Source organism: Sebastes fasciatus, chromosome 11, assembly GCF_043250625.1.
Source record: "Sebastes fasciatus isolate fSebFas1 chromosome 11, fSebFas1.pri, whole genome shotgun sequence".
Lineage (NCBI taxonomy): Eukaryota > Metazoa > Chordata > Actinopteri > Perciformes > Sebastidae > Sebastes > Sebastes fasciatus.
This window is the reverse complement of record NC_133805.1, coordinates 2,955,823-2,961,280: the sequence shown is the minus strand read 5'-3', so window position 1 is coordinate 2,961,280 and position 5,458 is coordinate 2,955,823. Positions and strand designations below refer to the sequence as shown.

Sequence of the window (5,458 nt, the reverse complement as noted above, 5' to 3'; positions counted from 1 at the left end):
CAAAACTGTAGATCTGAAGGGGAGGGAACGAGGAAATAAGAGGACCGAGTGCAACTGGGTGTGTTTGAGAGGAGGAAGAGGAGGAAGAGGAGGAAGAGGAGGGAGGGGCTATCAGGCTCTGCTTCATTCCAGGAAGAGGAGCGGTTAGAGAGAGATACGAGTGGTTTGTTTACAATCTAGAGATCATTTCTCAGTTCAAAACACCGGAGCCATAAGCTTTTAGGAGGTGAACTCTTCTTGGTACCTCTGGGTTTGGAGACAGCTCCTCAGTTTTCAGAATTAGCTCTTCTTTTTCCCTGAAATACTGTTTGATGATGCTGATACAGCAGATGAAAAATAGAAGAATGAATCACTGCTGTAGAAGGAATGAAATCCCCAAATAGTTTTTACTTGTGTGATAAAGTCCTTCAAATGTTTGTGTAGAAAACAGATTAAATCCAGAATATCATTTTGAGTAAAAGGTGAATTTTTAATGTTAGATGCATTTAAACAAATAAATCAAATTAGTTGTCCTGAATCCCACAGGACATGAATGCATCAGATCATTTGACTCTAATGGGAGATTACTGGCCTTATAATTAGTATCTCCTAAATAAACAAATGCAAACTACATGAAAACAATCAGTGTGATAAAGGACCAGTGAGTAACAATTAGGGGGATCTATTGGCAGAAATGGAATATAACATTAATAAGTATGTTTTCTTTAGTGTCTAATCACCTGAAAATAAGAATCATGTTTTCGTGACCTCAGAATGATCCGTTTAGAGAGCGGGTCCTCTTCACGGAGTCCGCCATGTTTCTACAGTAGCCCAGAACGGCTTGGGCCGGAGGCGATAACGTTACTCGCTCCCGCCGTTGCTGCTCTCTCTCTCTTGCTTCACCACTCACTTCCCTCGTACACACACACACTCTAAGCGCTGGCTCTGCTCCAGATGACCTACGCTCCTCTTACAACAACTGGCTCTAGAGAGGGTCATTCGTGTTTTCGCGTCGGCCACCGTAGCTCTCCAACACGCTTGGCACACGGGAGAGGCTTCAGTCGGTTGCAGTCTCAACCTCACCGCTAGATACCGCCAGATCCTACACACTGTTCCTTTAATGCCATTTCCCCCCCCAAAAAAACAGACCCCTCTGCATCACTTCTCGGTGGCAGTAAACACGTTAATGTTGTGAATTAAACAAATATGCTTGTTTAGATTCAGGCAACTAAACCACTTAGTTAGGTTTAGGAAAAAATCAACATGGTTGAGCTTAAAGCTACTATGTTTGGACAGTGAACATGAAACAGAATTTTGTAACGCACAGGACACGAACAGCGGTCTCTGGATGAAAGCCCTGTTGTTTGTTGTTAAATCAAAGAACACCTATAGGTTACAAAATGAATTCTATTAAATATCAATGATGGATTATTAACATACAACGGCCGTCCTCGGTGCAGCCTGACCAGGATGAATTAGGAAAGAGACAAAACTCAGACAATTAAACGTCCCTCGTACAGACGTAGTTAATTAAGGATGGTAGCAGTTGGTGTCAAGCAGGCACCGGGCGCGGCAGCAGATGCAGCCACAATACCGGAGACCACCAAGATCCAGGTGAAACCCTGCTCCAAGTGTACCCCTGCTCCAGGTATAACCTCGCTCCCGGTGTGATCCCGCTCCAGGTATGACCTCGCTCCAGGTGTGACCCTGCTCCACGGTTAGCTGCGAGACAAGGAGGCACAAGGACTCCCGGGAAGGAATGAAGTTAGTAACAACATGGACATGGGACATGAGTATATCCAGAAGGAGAGGGGAGCTCAGTGTGTCATAGGAAGTTCCTTATGACAGTGTGTCATAGGAAGTCCCCCGGCAGTCTATGCCTATAGCAGCTTAAGTATAAGCGTTATCAAAGAGGAAAGTCTTTAGCCTACTCTTAAATGTAGACACGGTGTCTGCCTCCCGGACTGAAACTGGGAGCTGGTTCCAGAGAAGAGGAGCTTGATAGCTGAAGGCTCTCGCTCCCATTCTACGTTTGGAGACTCTAGGAACCTCAAGTAACCCTGCATTCTGTGAGCGCAGTGCTCTAGTGGGGTAGTAGGGTACTATGAGCTCTTTAAGATATGATGGGGCCTGACCGTTTAGCGCTTTGTAGGTGAGGAGGACGATTTTAAAATCTATTCTGGATTTTACAGGCAGCCAGTGCAGAGAAGCTAATACAGGAGTAATATGATCTCTTTTTCTAGTTCTAGTCAGGACACGTGCTGCAGCATTCTGGATCAACTGGAGAGTCCTAAGAGACTTATTGGAGCAGCCTGATAATAAGGAATTGCAGTAATCGAGTCTAGAGGTAACAAATGCATGGACTAATTTTTCTGCATCATTTTGACACAGGATGTGTCTGATCTTCACAATGTTACGTAGATGAAAGAAGGCAGTCCGTGAGGTTTGTTTTATGTGAGAGTTAAAGGACATATCCTGGTCGAAGACAACTCCCAGATTCCTTACGGTGGTGCTGGAGGCCAGGGCAATGCCATCTAAAGTAACTATATCATTAGATAAGTTGTTTCGGAGGTGCTCAGGGCCTAGTACAATAACTTCAGTTTTGTCTGAGTTTAACATCAGGAAATTGCAGGTCATCCAGGTTTTGACACAATGCACTTTTACTATAAAGGTTTTTATCTGACTAAAAAGATGTTCTCAACTGAAACTGGAGACAAACTGAGTTGAGCTGCTTTAACCTCCACTACTGATATTTATTGATCGGTGCTATCGACACAATTCTTCACAAAAAACAAAAGCATCGATATGAGAATAACCTTCTGACACACAACCCAAACACACTGTGGTCAACCTGAACTTCAGCAGCTGGCAGAAAAAACAAGTAACAGTTAGTAGAAAATCTACTAGAACAGTGTTAAAACATTAAAAACACAGGTGAGGTTTTTAAAAAGTGAAATGAAGGAGGACATACAGTAAACGCCTCGGTTAGTGAGACACAAGCCAAACTACCACCAGGAAAATCACTCCTTTCTGTTTACTAAAAAAGTAGAATTCACTTTGACTAAGAGAAGTCTGACACCCTGACCATGATGTATGAGACATTAGAGAGTTTCTGATGGGCTTAAAAACATGGTTTAAAACATGCAGTCAGACTGAGTAGAGGAGCTTTAACCTCCACTACATCCCTGGTTAGCAGGATGAGGACGCCCTCTTGTGTTGTGCATCAGGTTTCACATTTCTCTTGTTATTAACCTGCTGTGATGTTCACTGCAGGAAGACATGTCAACACTTCACTGAGCCTTTGGCAGCTTCAAACAACATCAGTAAAGAGACATTTAAATAGATGTAATATCACACTATGTCAGTTTGTTCACAGGAGTCACACCCTGTAACACTGATGCTGCATTCAGGTCACATGGGAAAGATGGTGGAGAGGAGTTTGGACTTAAACTCTCAGGTTGTAAATAGTATTAAGGAATGTGAGATTTGAGGCTGTAGGTTAACATTTCTCTGATTTAACAACATGGAAATATTAGTAACCAAATGTTAAGAATCATCTACACAATGTTCCTTAACAAGGACTTCACAACACTTCTTCACACCCAAACTTGACCCAATGAATTCTGACTGTTTATCCAGTTTTAGGTTATGAGTAATAAATCCTCTTTATTGACTCAGAGCACAAAGAAAATGTCGGCTGTAAGAAACAGCAACGAGTGATAGAAAACTCTGCTCGTTTGTGTGTGACGAAGCTGTTTTAGTGAGGAAAGCTGAAAGGACAGAGACCGACTGACAAACGCTCTCCTGCTCTGAACATGAACTCTGGACTTTGTGGTGTTTCAGGAGGCCTCAGTTATTCTCTCATAGTAGTTTCACATGTTCTCCACCAGCTGTGTCTGATACTCTGGAATGAAGACAGGAAGAAAAGACTTTGTTCATTCTTGTTTATTGATTATAGAAACCTTCAGTTTGTTCACACATCCCATCAGTAAAGTCTGTTAAATGACTCTTGTTCAATGATTTCATGTACAGATTCATTTCCATCCACACAATCAGTTTGTTTGAGCAGAATCTCAGCGATGTAACAGAGAATAATGATTTCCTTATTGATTATGATCATGATAATTACAGTTTTCATTAAACATCTTAGTATCTCGTTTGTACGTCGATCTGGACGACAACATTTAGTCCGCCCAACAAATAAACGTGATTCTAGATATCTTTACAAAAAGTGGTGAGAACAGAATATCTATGATAAGAAATAAATCACTAGACCTTCCTTTAAGACCCGTGCAGTGGAAGAGAAACAACAACACACACACACACACACACACATATATACAAATATTGTAAGTTCACATTTTCATGCAGAGAAATATCAGTTCAGGTGAACAAAGATCATCATGAGCAGTGAAAAAGACACAGGAAGGAGCGCCACCTGAAGACACTCACACATTTACAGAACAACTCGTGAGAAGATGTCAAAGCAAAGAGTGTAGAAGCAAAGAGACGCAACTCTGCTGCTTTTTTGAAAACAAGTAGAGCCCATAATGTTTGATTGACAGCTGATCTCTGTGCAGTGAAGACATGAAAAGAACAAGACTCAGTCTAAAGCGAGTATATGTCTGGACCGTATCTGGTCAGGATGTGAATTTGTGGCTAAATTGTTCCACAAATAGTCAGTGGTCATGTCTATCATGTTTTGTGAACAGTTGTTTTCCACTTATATCTTAATGTTTGATTGAAAGACAACTTATAATGAAGCAAATTGCATTCAGTAATAGTAAATGGTAACATTTACTAGTCATACATTTTATAGAAGGTGAAAAGGTATCAGCATGACATACAGTCTGCAAGGTTAGGCAACAAGGCAGCTTTATTTGTAGAGCACATTTCAGCAACAGGGCAATTCAAAGTGCTTTACATAAACATTTAAGAACATTGCGACAAAGTGCAAAAGAACATTAAGACATAATTAAAACATTTATAAAAACATTAAAGATTAGAAAATAAAAACAAGCTAAAAATAAAAGCTAGGATAGAAGCTAAAATAGAATATAACACACAAGAGTAAAAGCTCTAGTGCAGTATATAAGATCATTATCTGGTTTAATAAAAGGCAGCAGCAGCAAACAGGAACGTTTGAAGCTTTGATTTAAAAGAACTCAGAGTTGGAGGTCCTGCAGGTTTCTGGGAGCTTCTTCCAAATATTTGGTGAATAAAAACTGAACGCTGCTTCTGCATGTTTAGGTTAGAAGTATTTCAGTATTTTATTAAAGCATGTGTATCAAAAGCATTCATCATATAAGTGCTGTGTAACACCAGCTGTGTCTCACTGGGCAGATGTTCAGTGTTGTTTCAGCAGAGATGAACAGAGATGCTCCACTTCCTCCTCTCGTGGTCTGATATCTTCCTCTTCCCCGCTGGACTCCTCTTCCTCCCATTCTCTTCCAGGACAGAGACGGCGTGGGTGGACAGT

The 5,458-nt window shown here is 41.2% G+C and overlaps 1 protein-coding gene across 1 annotated transcript in view; it reads right to left on the bottom strand.

The window, feature by feature from the left end:
* Nucleotides 1–3,395: 3,395 nt before the first annotated feature.
* The window catches only part of LOC141776397 (tripartite motif-containing protein 16-like), a 39,267-nt gene continuing 37,204 nt past the window's right edge, over nucleotides 3,396–5,458 (bottom strand). The window contains exon 2 of the mRNA XM_074649928.1: nucleotides 3,396–3,883. The gene's annotated coding sequence lies outside the window, so the exon portion shown is untranslated. The remainder of the gene's footprint in view (nucleotides 3,884–5,458) is intronic.